This window comes from Tamandua tetradactyla, chromosome X, assembly GCF_023851605.1.
Source record: "Tamandua tetradactyla isolate mTamTet1 chromosome X, mTamTet1.pri, whole genome shotgun sequence".
Taxonomy (NCBI): Eukaryota; Metazoa; Chordata; class Mammalia; order Pilosa; family Myrmecophagidae; genus Tamandua; species Tamandua tetradactyla.
The window spans coordinates 171,694,343-171,714,155 of NC_135353.1; the positions used below are offsets into that span (position 1 = coordinate 171,694,343).

At 38.4% G+C, this 19,813-nt stretch overlaps 1 long non-coding RNA gene across 1 annotated transcript in view; it reads right to left on the reverse strand.

Annotated features, from left to right (window-relative positions):
• The window catches only part of LOC143671568 (uncharacterized), an 86,567-nt gene that overhangs the window by 24,282 nt on the left and 42,472 nt on the right, over window positions 1-19,813 (reverse strand). The window contains exons 4-5 of the long non-coding RNA XR_013169602.1: window positions 3,978-4,128; window positions 3,283-3,416 (exon numbers count right to left, since the gene is read on the reverse strand). This is a non-coding gene — a long non-coding RNA (uncharacterized LOC143671568). The remainder of the gene's footprint in view (window positions 1-3,282; window positions 3,417-3,977; window positions 4,129-19,813) is intronic.

Here is a 19,813-nt window from a genome sequence, read left to right on the forward strand (position 1 = left end):
TTACATTGTTCAATAATGAGCAAGCCCCACACAGTGGGTGTCTTGGTTTATAGTTAGACAGAGCTCACTTTCTTTATAAGAACGTCTGAAAAGAAATTACAGCTTCTGAAAGATATATTATGTACACAACAGTGGCTGCTTTAATAGAAAGTTCTCTGTAAATGCTAATGAGTTTACTGTGAATTGAAAAGCAACACCGAATTATATATCTGACTATAGTGCAAAGGGTAAAGTTTAGGTTTATATGTGGCACCAGAAAAAGAATTTTTAAACAGACCTGCACAATGCAAATGGTAAGCTCTAATATAAACCATGGATTATAGTGAATAGTACAGTTATAATAATATTCTGTCATCAATTGTAGCAAAGGTACCACACTAATGCAAAGTGTCAATAATGAGAGGTAGATGGGATGGGAACTCTGTATTGTCTGCATGATTTTTCTGTAAACCTACAATTTCCCATTAAAAACAAAATTAAGTAGTGTTCGCCAATTCTGATTGTCTCCAACTTTAAAATGGTGATTTTTCTTCTGATAAAAACATGGCAAAGAATACTGGTATATGCATTTACCAGAAAATAAGGTGGAATTAAAACTTCAAGGATTTTTCAGTATACAAAAGAATATTCAGGTCTGTATACATTATATCTAAAATGCACATTTCACATTGCAAATAAAGTTATTTTCATTTCTCCAGGTTGGAAGAGAACGCGGCTAGGTTTAGTTGGCAGGTTTTCACATGTGGCTTACCTACTATTTTGGACTTCAGATTCACCTTTTTTGCTATAAGGGCAGGAAAATCAATCCACTCCCTTGTAGCTCAGAATTGTGTAGTCTGGGAAAGCTTTCTTTTTCTTGGTTGCTAACTGAATCGTCGCAGCCAACTCCTGGCTTCGTCCCTCCTGCTTTCCTGGTTCCTAAAGCTAAATAGCCAAGTTGCCAAGCCAAGCAAAAGGTCAGGAGAAAGGCAAATCATTTCTCTATTTTTTAATTATAAGAGATGTTGTGGATTGGCAAAATAAGTATGCATAAAATATGGGATTCTCACACACCACCTTACTATCAACTCTTTGCATTGATGTGGAACATTTGTTGCAACTGGCGAAAGCACATTTTTATAATTGTGCTATTAATGGCAGTTCATGGCAGTTAATGTAACGTTAATTGTGTAGTGTGCTTCTTCGGATTTTTAAACATTTTTTTTTCCGTTACTTTGAATACAATCTAGCATTTTCCATTCTAACCACATTCAGATATATATTTCAGTGCTGTTAATTGAGTCTGCAATATTGCCCCACCATCTTCCGCCTTCCATCACCAAAACACTTCCATCATTCCAAATAGGACCCCTAAAAATTTCAAGCCCCGATTCCCCATTTCCCATCCCCTGGAAACTTTATTCTAGATTCTGATTCTATGAGTTTGCTTATTCTATTTATTTCGACTCAGTGAGATCATACAATATTTGTTCTTTTCATGTCTTGATATCATTAGGTCACTGACTCCAATGAGCAACCTCCACATTTCCCGACATGAAGAAAATATATGAAAAAAAAAAACACTAAAGTCCCATTTTTTAAGTCATTGCAAATCAGGTTTTTCTGTTTCTTGCCCACAAAAACGTTTTAGTAAATATGTATGAACGTATTTGCATGTTTTACGAGTGTGTATGGCCTGTGTGTGTGTATTTTATTGCAAAGTAGGAGACAGCATTTTAGGTGTGATTGCAAGTAAACATTTATTAAGTAAATTTTCAAAGCAAAATCTTTTCGCTTTGCAATAGGGGTTGTGGCTTTTCCCAAATTTATGAGGAAAATCTGCATTTAATTTTTACTATAAAATTTTTGATTCCTTAAAAAGGCTTTAAAATACATGTAAATATAAATTTTATAGTAATAAAAAGCAGAAATTGCTGTAACTTCTAATGTAAAATGATGAGGCAAGCTTACAGTATTTTGTAAAATATGTATTTCTCTGGGTTCCATGAAAACATCACCTTATCCTAGTATTTCATTTTTAAAAATTAATGAAAGCTTTTAGCGACTTAATGATGTAGATTTGCATTCACTGAAGTTCTCAAAGCATTTGTCTTACATTTAGCAGTTAATATAACTAAAATGATTTAAAGAAAACCTCAGAACTTTTCTACAGGGAGAACTTATCCTATAGATAAGTAAAGCATACATAAAAGAGCCAGCCAACATTGGTGATTCAATTACGTTAATACCTGATACCTTCCTGCATATCAGGAAAGCTGCAATGCATTTCCACCCAGTAGGGTTGGTAGTTTTTGCCCATCAAGCTTCATCAAACCTACTTCTCAGAAAAACTATTAAGGGAATATCCTGAGAATTCTCCCAGGCATGAGTTTGGGTCCACTTAGGGTTATGGGGATTTGCTGAGACTTTGCTATTGATTTCATCCCTGCTGTGTGACATCTTTTATAGACAGCTGCAAAGATTTCCTAGCCCCATATATTATAGAGTGAAAGGACTCAGCAAGCACTGTAGAACCCACTCATTAGACCTTTCATTTAAAGGCAAGCGATACTGTGCACAAAGAAAAGGTAGAGTAAGCAGAGAAAGAGAGAGAAAGCGACATAGAGGGCAGGCAAGGATTTGGGGTTCCAGAGGGAAAAAAAAATGGTTCCTATTTGCACATGAATTGAACCACCAACATCTGTGTGTGTAAGGAATTTGGGCTTTTTCAGAAGGCAGTCCCCAGGTGGTGGGCACATAATCAGATCAGGCTGAGTTCCCATCCCATTCAACAGGTTGCAAACCATCCCCTAAAAGGAATGGACCCTGAAGGCTACTGGGGAGCTTCAAATCCCCCTGCCCATTCAAATCCCTCCACATTTCCTGGCATGGGAAGAAAACATATGAAAAGCAAAAATGAAAGTCCTGTTTTTTAAGCCATTGCAAGTCACATTTTTCTGTTTTTTGCCCACAAGAACTTGTCCAAAAGTCAAAAGTAGACCTCCAACAGTGGCCAAATGGCACGTGTTCTCAATTTCCCATTGCATTAAAAATGTCCACATGTTTAAGTCCTTCTTATGGTGGTTGCACAATGAACCGAAGCAATGTACACTACCCTCCAAGATTCATAAATGATGGGGTGACTGGCACCCCCTCATCAAACACCAATCTATTAAGAAGAGAGGTGAGCAGTCTTTGGTACTCAGAAACACTCAATTAAACCCATCCCCCAAGGGCTCCGTAACCAAATATAGAATAAACTGCATAGATAGTCTCTTCCAGAACTTCAAGCTGAATTCTTACCTTGCTGCCACAAATGGCATCCTCTTTTTCCTCCTGGGAACTGGATTTTTTTAAATGGCAAGTGAAGTTCCACCACCAGACCACAATCTCTTAAAATAGGAAGATGTCAGCTTCGGATTGAGGAATCCATAGAGCTACCAGAAAAAATACAAGATATCCAGTTAACTTTTAATTTCAGACAAACAATGAGCAATTTTAGCATGCATACAACCCAAATATTGCATGGGACATACTTAATCTAAAAAAGTATTATCTAAACTCAAATTAGACTTTTGATTTGTCTATCTGGCAACCCTGAGCGTGTGGGTCATTCTTTTCATCATACGGTTCTTGAAATTTGCATCTCTGGATCTGTCTACAATCTGCTTCCCCTTCATGAAAGAAAATGTAAGCCACTCTCCACGATGTATAGTAGAGTCTATAGTGTCCCCCCAGAATCTCAGAAGGCAACATTATTTGGAAACTGTATCTTTTCAATTGTAATTAATTGGAGATCTTAAGATGAGATCCTCCTGGATTGACAGTGGGTCCTAAATCCAATGGCTGGTGTCCTTACAAAAGGAGGGGAGGACGCAGGGACATAGACACACACGAGGGAAAACAACCCTGCAAAGATGGTGGAGAGATGGTGGCAAATCCAATGACGGTGTCCTTGCAAAAGGAGGAGAGGCTAGGGTAACTCTCCAGAAGCTTACCACCTCCAGATGGGTCCCTGGACCAGATAAGTCCAGAAATGCAGAGAGGCCAGCCTTTCCAGCACATCAGCTAGTTCCATCTCCCCACTCCATATTATCGACAACCCCTTCCAACATGAAAACATTAGAATTGGGCATAGTCCAAATACTCCTGAAGAGAGAAAGAAAGATCAAAGGTGATGGTGCAGTTATACAGAGAAGTTTGAGTTTAATAAACGAGTATGCTTGCTGGATCAGTATATTGATATTTCTTTTAGCCTCCAGTTTCTCAGAGCACCTAGAATTAAAAACCTAAACTTGTGAACCTGAAACCCATACCGAACTCTGAAATCTGTTCTACAAATAATCATTGTACTGTGCTTGGAATTTATTGCTGTTTTGTATGTATGTTATTTTTCACACAAAAAAAAAGAATAAAAAAAGAAGAAAAAGTGTAATAGAGAAGATAGGATTTAACAAATGAATATGACTGTTGGATCAATATATTGATATTTCTTTATTCTTCAGTGTCTTGGAGCAGCTAGAAGAAAAATGAAAAATCATGGAACTGTCACCCATACCTAACTTTAAAATCTGTTGTATAACTAATTGTTAAAATGCACTTTGAAATGTATTGCTTTTTTGTATATATGTTATTTTTACAATTAAAAATAGTTTAAAAAAAAAAAAGGAGGAGAGGACACAGGGACATAGACACACACGAGGGAAAACAGCCCTGCAAAGATGGTGGAGTGATGGTGGCAAATCCAATGACGGTGTCCTTGCAAAAGGAGAAGAGGACCATGGACACATACAGAGAGCCCTGTGGAGATGGTGGTAGACATTGAAGTGATGCATCTTCATGCTGAGGATTTCCAGCCACCACCAGAAGTTAGAAGAGAGGCCTGTAGAAAGAATCAATCTATTGCACCCTTTAATTTCCAACTTCCAACCTCCATAACTGTGAAGAAGTATCTGTTGTTTAAAGCCACACAGTCTGGGGTAATTTCTTATGGCAGCCCTAGGAAAATAAAACAATGAGTCTACAAAGACGTGAATTTACACGGCTTTAGTTTCTTCCAGATGCTACCACCTAACAACCTTTATCATCATGATCTAGGAAAAGACACGGAGAGAAATTTCCAAAGAGCTTAGATTTCTTGAGGACCAGCTTTGTGTCATGAAAATTATGGACATGATCACGTGGGCTATGGCATTCAGTTTTCACAATAGACCTTCAAGAGTGAGAAGCAAAAGTTGCCTTGCTTATTTGCCCAATGCCATTAGAAGATGCCTGAATCTACCCCTTCTGCCGAGTGCTGCCATATCTTCCCCAAACAACAGTAGATCCAAAGCCAGGAGGGTGTGTCTGCCTGGAGAAGGAGACCTGTGTCTCTTCCTCCTCCAAATGTCCTTAAAATTCAAACACATTTTTAAAAAATGAAATAGTACAGAAAATCTTATAATTAAAAAAAAATTCCCTTGCCCCAAAGCTTCCCACTGCTAGTCTCTAATCATTTCCAACCTTTTTAAATGTTCATTTTGATATTTAAACCCACATTCTTAAATAGTATTCTTATACTACAATTTCAAGTTACCAATTTTACAACTGCTGGCTATTGAGGATTTGGTCTCTTGCCTCTCCAGTAATACAGAAACATGCTTTCCCTCCTACCAGATTCTATATTTTTGTCACATTTTTTTCTGTAAATAATAGCATTTCCACTATGTTAACCATATTAAACAATATTGTGGAATGAACCAGTTATTACAATAATTATGTCATCTTATACCCACCTTTCTTTTGTTTTTCCAGGAGTTAATAATTGCCTTCTATTTATAAATATGATTTATAGCTATGAGCACAAATTCTGTTAACACAATGGTCTAACATGTGCCTTTCAATGAATCTATTTTTTTAACTTCCAAGCACTCAGTTCATTCATTCCCCACACCCCCTCCGACTTCTCCAGTATACCTCCCTCTAGCATCTCTTTATCCCTAGCTCCTATATAACCTGGTCAACTATCCAGGCTGGCATGCACTAAAATTCACACCGATCTCTTTGCTTCTCTCATGTCTTGGAGCTCCGAATTTCCTGCATCCATGACGTTCCCCTTTCTTGGTTTATTCCATCATTCTCCTGAAACCCAACTTGCAATATCTTTTTGAGAAAGGGTGCATGCATTATACCACTCTTTCTGGCATAGTTCCAGGCTCTCTGCCTGAAGCACACAACAATCTATGAAACTGGGGGTTCAAAGGGAGAAAAAGTTTATTGCTATAGGAAGCAAGAAGAACAGATTGCCTGTTGGCCTACTATCTATCTGCCTTTCCAACCTGAGTAACTCTGATAGTTTTACAGTATCAAAAGAGGGGCAGGCTTTAGGATAATGAGTTGAATGCATAGAGATGACAAAGTTAGAGACAATTTAATTATTGAGCATGCACAGATTGATTAATGCCTAGTTACAGGACATATGTAAGAAAATGAAGACCAAAAAATGGGTGTAATTTTTGGTATTATAATGAGGTATAGGTCACTTGTAGGTTAAAGTTTAAGCTACCGTCCATGTCAAGCAGGCCAATTTTTATTAGACCTACCTTCATCTACTAAGACAGTTTAGGAATTGGGATGCATTAGTCCTGGGCTGACTTATGTCCCTTCATTAATAAATACCAGGGGATTCTCTTTGTGATCATAAGAGTCTAAAGTTGTAAAACAGGATAAGGAGGTATGAGTGGGTCCAATCCTGAGGTTTTTACAATCACAAGATAAAGGCTATATATATATTATATATTCATTATCAGAGATCAAGGCAGTTGAATTATAGTCACTGGGTTTCCATAACTCCAGGTATTTATTTTTGGCTATTCTACAGTATATTAGAATGTAAGAAAAAAACAACTATCAAGTGATTCTGTCATCCTGTTTGTTCGTTCTTTATTTCTCAGAGTACGAATTATAAAGTTATAATACCTCCATAATTTTATAGATAGAAACACCATAAATATAAGAGCTGAGATGGTTGGCGCAAGTTCAAGCAGGAGCTAAGGGATGGACCTGAGACTGGAACCCCAAAATACAGACTGTTGATTCTATACTCTTCCCTGCTCTAAAGTCCCATCCAATTGCTGTTTAGAAAGCAGAGTTCATGAGGACAGCAGACAGCTAGGAAGTGGGTATCCTTTGGTATTAACACAGCTCCCACTTTTTAACCCATTCTCCTGTTAATGCATGCCTCTCTTCCTATGCCTGCTTTCTCCCACATTCAGACTCACCTGCCTTATCCTATATTCAGATCCCTCTCATGGTGTATGTTTCTAAAAAAAGAAATTTTTTTGTTTGCATTTTTCAACAGCTCTCCCTGCAGCACTGGGTTAACCTAAAATAGTAACTCTAAAGAGTTCTGGACTTTCTTGGAGGCAGGTGGGGAGAGAAAGTATTTATTGATAAGAGCAGCCCTCATTACCAACCTTCTCATTGTATAAATGGATAACTCTCTTCAATCAATACTTTCCTGGTGAGTGGTGCCAGACCATGGAGCATATTTGAAGTGGATTTCCTCTCAGATGGTACTTCAACAAATTGATGGCGGGATGGACGGGCTGATGATGCCATTGTGTCACTCCTGAACAGCCCTCGAGGCTGTGAGAAATTCACAAATTAAACAGTGTTGATAACACCGCACTCCAAGTCTCCATTAACTAATGATTAATTCTGTCTGGCAGCAAACCCCCTGCTGAGTTGGATGGGGAGTCTCCCGAATAGCAGGAGACTCTGTAATCAACCGTTTCTATGCACAGAATACCAAATCAGTGATAAAAATTACAGGGCACTCAGAATTAAGGGGGACAGTCTGCAAGCATCTCGTCCTAAGAAATGTATTTATAATTCATTCTGACTGTAGGTTAGGAAGGAGGCTATTTTAGTAGCTGCCTGACTTTTATAATAAAGTCTTCTAAATAGGCATCTGTCTGGCATCTCCCCATGCATGCTTAAGGCCGAATTTTCGTGCCATTCATAGCACTCAAATAACCCTTTTAGTGTAATTTAAATAATAGAGTTTAGACTTCTTTCCTATTGTGAAAATTGCTTGAGATTGTCATTATCATGTGACAGTCTAACTCATCCTATGTTATCTCGAAAAAATAGTGAGTCGAGGAAGGGAGAGAGCTTTTTAGAAGGATGCAAGTCTTTGTACACCTCTAAGAAATATATGAGTTAAGGTTAGAAGACGTAACCTCATTAATACAGTATATTCACTTAATCAGACAATGCATTTCCAGGGACCATTTTAACAGGGGCTGTAACTCTCCACCAGGGGTTTTAATGAACTTACATATCAACTCCTACCTACTAATTCCAATACCTTTGCGTGATTCTCAGTGCCCGTTCTAAATATTTATTCCTCTTCAAATATTATTATTACTCATTGCCTTTGAGTCTAACAATCTTTCCCTGTCTTTCCATTTTTGAGGCATCATGCTCTGGATGGAACTCAACACTTTTTTTTAGTAATCTTCGAGTATTCATGAGAAATTAAGTTTTGGTAATGGATAGTGGGCCCATCTAAAGCTATTATGCACCCAAGAAAAACCCTGTCCTTTAATCCCCACTCAATATTGCTGGGTGGGAGCATTTTGATTGTTTCCATGGAGATATGGCCCACCAATTGTGGGTGGTAACTTTTGATTAGATGATTTCTATGGAGATGCATCTCCACCCATCCAAAGTGGGGTTGCTTACTGGAGCCGTTTAAGAGGGAAGTGTTTTGAAAAAAGCTTTAGAGCCACCAGAACCAACAGAGTCAACAGAATGGACAGAACCCCAGGGAAGCCATTGAAGAAGTCTGGAGAGAAAGCTAGCAGATGTTGCCATATGTCTCTCCAGCTGAGAGAGAAACTCCAAACATCAGCAGCCTTCTTAACCGGATATCTTTCCCTGGATGCCTTAGAGGGGACATTTTTATAGCTTTGCTTGAATTTGGACATTTTCATAGCCTTGAAACTGTAAACTAGCAATTTAATAAATTCTCTTTTTAAAAGCCATTTCTTTTCTGGTATATCACTTCCAGCAGCTGGCAAACGAAAGCAGATGGTGATGACAGTACCACAAAATTGTGAATATAATAAATAGCATTGACTTATATATTGTGATGTGCTAAAAAAGGAAATTTTAGGTTTTTTATATGTTACTAAAATAAAAATGTTTGATATATGTATTTTATAATTTTATATATATTTTATAATTTTTAATATATATATATATATATATATATAATATATATATATAACTGTACAACACAAACCACCAACTTTACTGGCCCATGGAACAAACCATGGATCTTAATTACTGGTGCAATTATAATAATATTCTTTCATCGGTTGTAACAAATGCATAACACTAATGCAAGGTGTTAATAATAAGGGATATATGGGACCTCTATATTTTCTGCATGATTTCTCTGTAAACCTACAACTCTTCTAATGAAAACATTTTTTAAAAAAACAGGAAAATTGTAAAAAGAGAGACATGTTTCTGCTGATTTTGAAGGACAAGTTTGAAACTCCATGCTCTATGTTGTAGCTACCAAATGTGAAAATAACGTTAAATGCAGCCCCACTCAGCAATAAGAAGGAAGAAACCATTGATTCAGGCACAAAATTGGGTGAATGTCAAGGCAATTACGCTGAGTGAAAAACACCAATTCCGAAAGGTTACATCCCTTTATACAACATTTTTGAAATGACAAATTATAGACATGGAGAACAAATTTATCCTCGTGGTGAATGGAACTGTTCTGTATTGTGACTATGGGGTGGGTAGAGGAAACTACGTGTGAGAAAATGGCAGAGGATTAAATTCACAGGCATGCACCTGCACAAATAACACAAGTAAAACTGGGGGAAATCTGAATAAGATGAGTAGTTTGCATTAATGTCGATTTTCTGGTTGTGGTCTTGACACAACTTTGCAACATGTTATGATTGAGGTATGCCAGGCAAAGGATAGACAGAATCTCTCTCCGCTCTATCTGACAACTGCATGTGCATCTATAATTTTCTCAAAATAAAAAAGACCAAAGGAAAAAGATACCCTAAAAGACTAAAGTACAAAGAGGTCCAACTCCCATACATGAATTTTGGATGTGCAAATCAGGAAAACCACTTTAGAAAACTCACTGGAAGTGTTTTAAATTGCTTTCCCTGGAATTAGACTCTAAGAGGGACTGTTTTTGTACAGCAAGTTTATTCAGACATATTTTCTTACAGTTCTGGAGATCTAAAGCCCAAAATGAGTATTATGGGGCTAAAATCAACCTGTTGGCCGTACTGGTTCCTTCTGAAGGTTCTAAGGAAGATTATTTCTTTGCGTTAGTTTCTAGGAGCCAACTACATCCCTTGGCTTCTGACCCCATGTAATATCAGCTTTTCTCCTTTTTCCATTGTCACAATGTCTTCTTTTTTTCCTTTGACTTTGCCTCCCTCTTGGAAAGACCCTTGTGATTACCTTTTCAGACCACTTGGCTAAACCAAGATAATCTCTTCATCTCAAAAGCCTTAACTTAATCACATCTGCAAAGCCCCATTTGCCATATAAAACCACATTCACACATCTGGACATTAGGGTATGAACTTTGGGAGGTCCATCATCCAGCCTACCCCAATAACCTTGGCTGGACATGAGGGTAAGGGAAATTTTGAAGGTTTTCATTCATTCTCCTCCATTATAATAGTTCTTATACCATAGACCAGTGGTCTTATACCATAGACCATTGGTTCCTCAAGGAACCAATGAGGATTTCTGTCAATTACCAAGAATATCCATTCCAGTTACATTTCCAAAGAATGACCACTTGGCGGGTCTATGGGCCCACTGGATCAAAGCTAGCCAACCTCAGCCAGCAGTCAAACTGCTATTGTCCATATATTCTAACTCCAATAAGATTTGTGGGACACTTAAGTTCCTGGATCTCTAGGCCCATTTATACCCTGTATCCATCAATCCAGAAAGGAAGAGTTATTCTCCTTTTTCTAGTGGACAGTCGCCTCAGCAAAAGCTGTAGATCTCTTTGGAGAAGGACTAGGGAAATTATCACTCACTGCATTTGCTGATGTTCTGAAGGGTCCTTTCCCAATTTCAACTTGGCCTTTTCAACCAAAGGGTTATGGGTATGTCCAGAAATGAGACAAAGGATCATGGCATGTTATTGGGCAGCCACCTCCAACTTCTTGATGGTCTTTCCCTGAATTTTTTCTTTTTTCTTCTTGTTTCTTCTACTTAGTTTTTTTCAACATTTTTTATTGTGAAATATAACATATATAGAAAAAAGAAATAAATTTCCAAGAACATTTTAACAAGTAGTTATAGAACAGATTTAAAAGTTTAGTATGGGTTACAGTTCCATGATTTTTCTTTCCTTTTTTCTAGCTTCTCCAAGACACTGGAGACCAAAAGAAATATCAATATAATGATTTAGCAGTCACACTCTTTTGTTAAGTCCTATCTTCTCTGTTATACTCCCTCTTCTTTTTTTTTCTTTTTTTGCGAAAGTAACATATATGCAAAAAGCAGTAGTTTTCAAATTGTATAGCAACAACTAGTTGTAGAACAGATTTCAGAGTTTGGTATGGGTTACAATTTCACGATTTGTACTGGAGACTAAAACAAATATCAATATAATGATTCAACACTCATACTCATTTGTTAAACTATGCCTTTTCTGTATAACTCCACCATCACCTTTGATCTTCCCTAAATTCTTTTGATTGTATAAATTAAGCAGCCTCTCTGTTGGGAAAGTAATGTCATACATGGGCTGGTTGACCAGCATAAATTTGAAGTTATTCTTAAGCACAGCAATCGAGTTTTATTTACTTTATGCTCCTCAGCTATGTCCTAAGTACCTAGCTCTCAGTAGGGTTTTAAGAGGATCTTAAATCTTACAAAGCTTGGTAAAGAACTGAAAGTTTTAACCTTGTGATTTGAATATAATTTCTAAATTAATCTCATATTGATGAGCATACCCAATAACTATGTTATCTTTTTAAATTAAGGTGTTTCATAGGTTCACAAAGGTGCTTGTCTCTACAATGAGAAATAAAATGAAACAAAATGAAACTACAGATAATGACTAAGTTTTCCATTTTGGAAAAATACCATGAAATGGGTTCGCTTAAACAACGAGAATTTATCAGTTCAGTTTTGTGGCTAGAAGTACAAAATCAAGGTTTCAACATGGCGATACTTTCTCCCTAAACTCTGTGGCATTCTATGACAGAGTGCTGGTTGTCCTTGGGTCCTTGGCTTTTGTGTCAGATAGCAATACACACGGTGGCATCTTCTCCTTTCTCTTCCAGGTTCTCTTGACTTCTAGCTTCTGTCTCATCTCCATGCCTTCTCTCTAAAGCATTCTCTATACGATCTCTAGTAAAAGGACTAAGACCCATTCTGATTCAATCGGTCATACCTCAACTAAAGACAACACCATCGCAAGGTACTATTTACAATGGACTCACACCCACAGCAATAGATTACCATCAAGCATATGCTTTCAGGGTTCTGCTTGATCCCTACAACAAGATCCCTAGGGGGATAGTACAGGACAAATCGTGGCAAAATTAAAGGAAAGAGCATCCTAACATTTAGAACCATCCACAGGCAGATCAAGAAGCTCTACTAGAAGTTTTCTAACCAAGGCAGAATCTTTACATAGAAGGAATATTATAGAATACTGAATCAAGTAGTACAGTAGTTCTAGAATCTAAGAATCTGTGATTGGAAGGTGTAGTATTTTACTACTTTCTCATCTTAGATTCCATGCTTGCCATGCAATGACCCCACCCACCTCCCCAACTCCTCGTCTACTGGGCCATGACCTGTGCTGGCCCCTATGCTTAATTCTTCTATCTGACCATGACCGTCTGGGCACAACTTCTTGCAGCCATCTCAACACTTAACTCTCAATCTCACCTTTCACCATCTTGGCGAGGCAACTCACAGCTTCCCTCCCAAATGAATAGCATTTGCGTGTCTTTAAATATAAATGACTTCATTGCATTTTTAGATTTGCAATGAAAGGAATAAAACTTCGGCTTCAAATTCATAAATTTTGAATATTTTTCCATTTTGATTCTTGTTGCTCAAGCTGGAATCCGTCAAACCCTTCCTTCTACCTACACACATCCAAACGTATCTTAGCGAAGTTTCAACTCCACCGTGAACTCACTTATCAGATAACTCACTTTAAATCCTTTAATTGAATATAACTTGTCGAAGGCCAATGGGTCTAAAATTAGTGGGATGAGGGTGAGTGTTGTCTTAACCTGAGCAAACAGAATTTATGTATTCTTCATAAGTTCGGATAAGTTTACCATCTTCATCATCCTCATCTTTGTCTCCTTCTCCTCCTTCTGTGACATTTTCATCTTCTTCCTCTAGCCTTATTTAACTTCCCATTTATATTTAGCTGATTATTTCAGCTCTCTATTATTTGCAATAGCAAAAATTCAAAGCAACCTAAGTGCATTACTTTAAGGAATTAATAAAGCTTCATATATCATGGTTCCTTAAAGACATACTATTAAATAATGAAAACATTATACCAGCTTAAATTGGCGATTGAGAATTTTTCATTTAAAAATCATGGATCATTTTTAAATCATCATGAAAATATTGCCAAATAAATTAGGCAGGAACAAATGAAAACCATCAAGAGGATGATGAAAATCTTTGAATATGTTTAAAAGCATAAGAGAATAAAAAGTTTCTACTCCTTCCCATTCAAAGCCCTCCAAGATGAAAATAAGCCACCAGAACATCCGATTCTACTAAATCACTGTTTTAAACAAAATTACCATCCTAACTGAATTTTCACAAAATTTCTTTCTTGTAAATTCATTTGTAACAAATGATTCTAGTTTATGGAGATATTTCCTTTCTTTGGTCACTTATGTCTTTGCTATATATTTGATATTTAAAGGCTCATTGTCTTGAATCTTCATTTAATTTTTCATGTTTGGCAAAGTGCTTACAAACTTGAATTTAGGAGCCAGGACTCTAAGAAGTGAGCCTGCCCTTAAGAGAACTGAGTCAGGTGTAATACTTACTCTGCGTCTAATTTCTCTTCTATAAAGTGCCCAACATGGTGGTGATATTATTGTTATAAGGATTAAATATGTTTGAAAGGCTACTTCCATCCCATATGTACCTCATCAACTCCAATATCTTTCAACTTCCTAAATCACCTCCACCTAGAGTAATTTGATTAGCCCCATAAACATTGTCATAAATTAATCACCCTCGTCATCATTAAAGTAGCAGAAGTTTTTAAAATAATTTATCGGGGTGAAATTGACGTCACATGAAATTAACCATTGCAGCCATCACCACTACTTAGGAAACAGCCTCATCATTCCAAAGTGAAACCCTTCTCCCATGTACTGGTTGAAGCTATTAGGCACCCCATAAAAGGCCATTAATCCATCCATGTGGGTGTGGGCCTATTGTTGCATGGGACCTATTGATGAGGTCGTTTCCATGGAGATGTGACCCAACCCAATCAAGGTGAGTCTTAACTGTCACGCTGGAGTTCTTTGTGAGAGGATGAAAGAGAGATGAAAGTCAAAGAGCTCAGAGAAGCTAAGAAATGAGATCCAGAGAAAATCCTCTGGAGGAGAGGATTTGGGCTATAATTTGCTTGATTAATTCCTGACTGCTTCCTTGCCTCATTCATGCGTTCATTCATCAGTCTCACTGTGGCTTCGTTCATTCACCTAGCAACAACCTGGCACTATCCATAGAACGTTGAATAGATGTGAGATCAGCTCATGACTCTAATCAGAGAACCAGAATTGAGAACTCATAGGGTAGCATGAGAAGTTCAGCCACATATTTAGGGACCCATTGGAGAGAAGCTCCAAAAGCCCCCTGCCATCCCATGTCTACTGCATTTCCAGGATAGACAGGAGTGCTACTTTGGAAACCCAGATACATGCTAAGGACTGATCCAAAATATATAAGGTCAGAATTTCTCCTTGCTGCAGGTGGAACAAAGGTTGCTGGTCAAGGGTTCCAAGCCAGTGCTGGAATAGGTGAATTGACTTTTCTAATGACCAAATGAGATAAAGCTCCACATGCGTAAGTGATTTTCTTGACCAATGATTATATCAACAGGTTGCTTGGGTGTCATGTCATCCTAACTCAACCATGTGACAAGGGGAAGCTCTCTAGTTCACTTAAGCTCAAAATACCTAAAACCTATGTAAGTTGACTAATATAATGAACATCTTTTATTTTATATATTCCATGGATCATAGTTCGGAACCTTCTCTAAGGGACGTGGCAAACAGTTAATAAAAATGTTATGCTGCACAATACTACCCAATTGTAATGCAATTATGTTAAAACACTGAATGAAGCTGCATGTGAGGTATAGGTTTTTTGTTTTTGTTTTTTTTGTTTTTTTTCTTTCTATTATTGTTTTAATTCTTATTCTGTTGTCTTTTTATTTCTTTTTCTAAATCGATGCAAATGTACTAAGAAATGATGAATATGCAACTATGTGATGTTATTAAGAATTACTGATTGTACATGTAGATTGGAATGATTTCTAATTGTTTTGTTAATTCTTTTTTTAATTAATAAAAAAATAAAATAAAATAAAATAAAATAAAAAATGTTATGCTGCAGTGATAAGTTAATTCTGCAAAATCAGCCCTATTTTGGATAAAATTCCTACAGGGGATAGGTCTTCTTTCACACAAACAAACATAGTCCCAACTTCCAAGCCAGGACTTTTATGTTGGCACGTTTTAGCATTCTTGCTTCAAAACCAGGAATTTTACGTTAAAACATTTCTGCCAGCCAAGGTGGCCTTGGGTGGGGAAATTGGGCATGTTTGTAGCAAGAAACCCTAGGCGGCCGCGAAAGCAGCTGATGAAGAGTTTCATAATTTTTCTTGAGGTTGTGTGACATTTCTTAATGAAAACGCTTGCAGTTTCTGCAGAGAAAAAAGAGAACGAAGCTGATGTTTGAGATGGGATCGTGAAGGATATAATGAGTATTGAGAAAGAAAATCAGAAGAAAACAAAAGCAGAAAACCAGGCGGTGTTTTTCTCCCACTCAGCAGCCAGATGGAGCTTTAGGCAAATGCAAAGCACCTCTGTTCCACGGGCTCCAGATCTCAGAAGGGCATGCCTTGAATCTGCTGGCTGAGTAGAAACTCACCTTCTATTTTTATTATTATTACTATGACAACATCATCATTGTCATAAATTCATCACCCTCGTCATCATTAAAGTAGCAGAAGTTTTTAAAATAATTTATCAAGGTGAAATTGACGTCACATGAAATTAACCATTGCAGCCATTACCACTACTTAGGAAACAGCCTCATCATTCCAAAGTGCAACCCTTCTCCCATGTACTGGTTTGAAGCTATTAGGCACCCCATAAAAGGCCATTAATCCATCCATGCGGGTGTGGGCCTATTGTTCCATGGGACCTATTGATGAGGTCGTTTCCATGGAGATGTGACCCAGCCCAATCAAGGTGAGTCTTAACTGTCACGCTGGAATTCTTTGTGAGAGGATGAAAGAGAGATGAAAGTCAAAGAGCTCAGAGAAGCTAAGAAATGAGATCCAGAGAAAATCCTCTGGAAGAGAGGGAGCACCATTAAACCAGAATCCAGGAGAGAAAGCCCAACAGACATCACCAGGTGGCTTCCCATGGGAGAGAAGAACCCCAGATTTCAGTAGCCTTTCCTCCGAGAAGGTCTCTTTCTCTTGATGCCTTGGTCTGGACATTTTCACGGCCTTAGGTCTGTAAATTTGTGATCTAATAAATCTCCATTGAAAAAGCCAACCCATTTCTGGCATATTGCATTCCAGTAGCTTTAGCAAACCGAAACGCTCATCAAGCCGTTCTCCATTTCCCACTTTCTCTGCCTTCCCCATTCCCTGGCAACTCCCAATTTGCTTTAGGTCTCTGTGGATTTATCTATTTAAATATTTTCTACATATGGAATCCTACAATATGTGACCCTTTCCTCCTTGCTTCTTTCACACAACAGTTCATTGTTGCTGCAGTATGTGTCCGAACTTCATTTCTCCTTATCGCTGAATAATACTCCATTTTCTGAATGGATCACAGTTTGTTAATCCATTTGTAGCTGATGGACATTTGGCCTGTTTCCACCTTTTGGCTATTGTGAATCATACTGCTATGGACATACATTTCTTGGAGTACCAGGCTTCAATTTCCTGGGTGCATAAACATAAGAGTAAAATTTCTGAGTTATATGATAACTGCCCACAGATTTTAGCATGTTATATTACCATGTAAAGGGTCTAAAACAAGTCAGCTGAGGATTAAAAAAATAATTTAAAAAATCTCCGAGCAGCAATAGTTTGAAGAAAATGTCCCTTTCCTTGAAATGAGAGTCCTTTTACTTATTCCAGTAAATGTCCCCTTCTTCTCTTTTTTATGGGGCCTGAGTTTCATCCTTTCTTGTGTAAGGGATGCACCTGGCAAAGGGGCTTTTCTGTTTCCAGATGTGCAGAGCTTCAGTAAACTGCATTTCTCCACTAGCTTACTCACAAGAGTCTACAGGTTTGCCTTGTTCCAGTGAATGGTATTGGAGGAACCTACCTTCCCTCCCAAACCACATTCCTGGGGCATGAGTTAAGAATTCTGGAATGATGCTAAATAAAGCAGACTCAGTAAGTGATGGGCTTCTATAGGATATGGCCTGTCCCCATTGAGAAGGCCCTATACATTTACTTTCAATGGTTCTACAGCAGCTCCCTCTTCACTCACCTTACTCTGTAGAATAATCTCAAAGATAAATCACCCAGGAAGTGGTGACTCACATAGTTACAAATTAGATCTGAGGCTAACTAACTCAAACAAAGTGACCTGATATTTATCCCTGCTTGGGGTTGCTATTCTAAAATTTTAACAGAGGGTACAGCTGGTCATAGTGAAAGAGTCACATCCTGGAGGCCTCTGGAAGGCTGGTCATTGCCCCCTCTGGACCATGAAAGAGTTGGAGGGGGGGTCTCAGGGCAAAGTGGACATCCAGGAGGGAGGTTTGAGGCCAAGGCTCTTTACCTCCTTATGCAGAGACATTTCAATATTTTAAACTGGGAGAAGGGCCGTAGTAATAGGCACGCATTGGCAGATCAACCTTGCTTCTACTAGAAACTACCCAACCCAAAAAAGCAATGGAAATGTTGAATGATTTGTAAACACAAACAACGAGATCTCAACCTCTGAGGAAAGAAATGGCTGTATGTCTACTCTTACACCAAGCACTCTTCCAAGGTGGAGAACACAGGAGAATGAAAAGTGTTAACGTCCTGACAACTAAATCCTTATTCATTGTATAGAATGTTCCAGTTTCTCCCCCAGGATGGAAAATTACCTGCTAAATCAACCCAAGGAAAGTCACATGTCTTCCTGAAGCTTCTCCATTCCACTCAGCCCAGGAGATGCAAGTTTTGCAGTGAGAAAAAAAAAATCTATGAATTCCCCCATGACATAAACTTACATATCAGTATATGCAAACCCTGAAGCAATTAGAGCTCAGAACAGGCATGGAAATAAAGGTTCCCCTTTCCAGGAAAGGGAGAACGTCAAGGCCTGAGAAGTGTTCCCAAAACTCACTCTCATGGTTGTAGAGTTTTTCTAGCTCATCCACAGTGATCTAACGTCAGGCATGTTCTGAAATCAAATTCAAGGATCTGTAAGTTGCTTCTGGTTCCCAGTGACCCAGTTTAAAATTCAAACTCATTTGAGCCCTGGGGAAGCATCCCAGAAAACCAGGGATACACGCATATGCCACCAGTAGAGGAGACCCCAACAACGCCATCTTAGTTGACCATCAAGCAGGGATGCAGAACACAGAAATACAACCAATACAAGACCCATGAACTGCATAGAAGAAAGGGAGATGGGATCTTGGAAATTAGCTCTGGTCCTAATTTCCAGTCACCAGTGGAAAAATAGCAACCTTCCTTTGTCACCCCCCTACCTCTGCCCCTACTCCCAGGCTCAGGCTGCACAACGGAAGTCTCCCACAGCAACGACTTATACCATTTATCTTTCCCTCTACAACTGTTAAATCTAGTAATTTGTCTTAAGTGCCCCCTTCGTGAACTTGACAATTTCCCAGTACCTAAAGAATTCTCTGATGAGCTGGGTGGCAATATTAACAAATCTGAGTTTTTTTATATCATTATAATGATGTATGTCAGCAATTGGAACCATGGCTAGAGAGAGAACAGAGAAATGCATTTTGGTTTGTAAATGGAAAAAAGATGAATTAATCTGTAAAGGAGTTGAAGGCCCTCTGATGGAAATGACAACCCTGAGCTAACACCCACGGATACTTGGTCAACCCAACTGCAAGGCCCCAGAGCTCCCAAAGCTGAGAGTGTCCTTGCCTCTGATAATTAGCTCTCTTGTGGCAGGCATTTCACTGGGGTACAGAGACACGCCTTGGTGCTTGGAGGAAGAAACAGGTGTGATTTTCCTTCCAAATCCCCTCAGAGCCCACAGGCATGTCTAACAATTAGTCTACATGCAAAATAAACACGGTGCTTCCCTGCCAGGAACTCAGCTCTGTTTGGGAAGTTTGAACATGGGAAATGCTGTCTTAGATTCTTGGGGCTACCAGGTCAAAGTACTGGGGGGCTTAAAACAAGACAAGTATTCTTTCACTGTTGGAGAGCAGAAGTCTGAAATCAAGGTATCAGCAGAGCCATGCATCTTTTGAAGTTTCTATGAGAAGATCCTTCCTTGCCTCTTTTAGCTGTTGGTGGTGACCAGCCATCTTGGTTTCCGTAGTTTGT